We start from the raw sequence: 1,291 nt of genomic DNA, 5'->3' as shown, positions 1-1,291 counted from the left end.
CCGAGCGGGACGCAGCACTGCAGGGGGGGTCTCCCCAGAGCAGAGCAGAATCCCCCCCCTCGACCTGCTGGCCACGCTGCTGGAGATGCAGCCCAGGGTAGGGTTGGCCTTCTGCCTTCTGGGCTGAAAGCATCTGCGTTTCATCTGACCTGAGGGCTTGTAACTTGTGGCATAGCAGCAATTACCAGCATAAAAGAAATGATGGCTAAAAAAAAAAAATCAACACTTTTTTTTTTTTCCCAAAGAAAACTTTAATTTCAACAAGACAGGAAGCTGCACAAAGAGAGCTACCGCAAGTTTCTTTTGAACAACAGCTTAAAACTATCTACATCAGTACTTGTGGAGTAGGGATCCTCCTTCTGAGTCACAGTCTGGCCACAGGGGCTTGCCCTTGCAAAGGCCACCCAGCTGCACCTGGGACACAGCTCTGTCCTGTACCAGGACAGGGGCTGTCCTTCCCTTCACAAAGGCAAAGCAGCATTTAAGGGGGAGGGTGGGTAGGGACCCAAAAATCCACCCCAGGAAAACAGGACTTGCCTTTAAAGCGTTGTTTCCTCCTGAAGTTAAGTCCAGCCTGATGTGTTTCAAAATAGCAGTAGAAGCCTCTTCCAAAGCATCATCCCAAGCTAGAGCCAAGTGGGCCAGGGAAACCTGCCCTGGCCACCCCCTCGGTGGCTCAAGCCTTCCCGTGGCAGGGACTGCTGCTGCCTTTCAGGGTGGCCAATGCACCAAGGCCCCCCAAAAAACATCCCGTGAGGGACAGCACAGTGCAAACCCTCGCTCCCCTGCCTTGCAGAGGCACCCGGTGCTGCTCGGCCACGGCCACCCGTCCCCTTGGGCTGAAGAAGTGGTGCAGAGCCCAGACACCGCAGGGGAGTCAGGCACAGGGTTGTTAGCTCAGGCAGCTCCCTTCTCCTTATTTTAGCCACCTCCCCAGCTGCTAAAAGACAAAGCTTTGCAAGCGCAGGGTGCCATCTGCTAGAGGGCAGGGAGCCGCGATAGATGGCTTTCCGCTAGGGGCCCATTAAAGTGGACAGAGCATCCCCCCTCCTATTTATTTAACATTAAAGGGCTTGTTTAGCAGCCTCCTTCAGCACAACAACAGAAACGTGAAGATTGCCTCTGCCTATTTCCAGCCTGCAGGATGTCAACCCGCCTGGGCTGAGGGCCAGAAGGTAGCCAGAGCTTTCTGCCTGGATAAGGAAGCGTGTTCCTTTCCCAGCTGAAGCAGCATCCTTCCAGGGCAGAGCAGGCTGCCTAAGAACGGGAGGCAAAACCCAGAGCTGGAAAG

This window comes from Fulmarus glacialis, unplaced genomic scaffold (assembly GCF_000690835.1).
Source record: "Fulmarus glacialis isolate BGI_N327 unplaced genomic scaffold, ASM69083v1 scaffold16216, whole genome shotgun sequence".
Lineage (NCBI taxonomy): Eukaryota > Metazoa > Chordata > Aves > Procellariiformes > Procellariidae > Fulmarus > Fulmarus glacialis.
Note: the sequence above shows the minus strand (reverse complement) of the source record.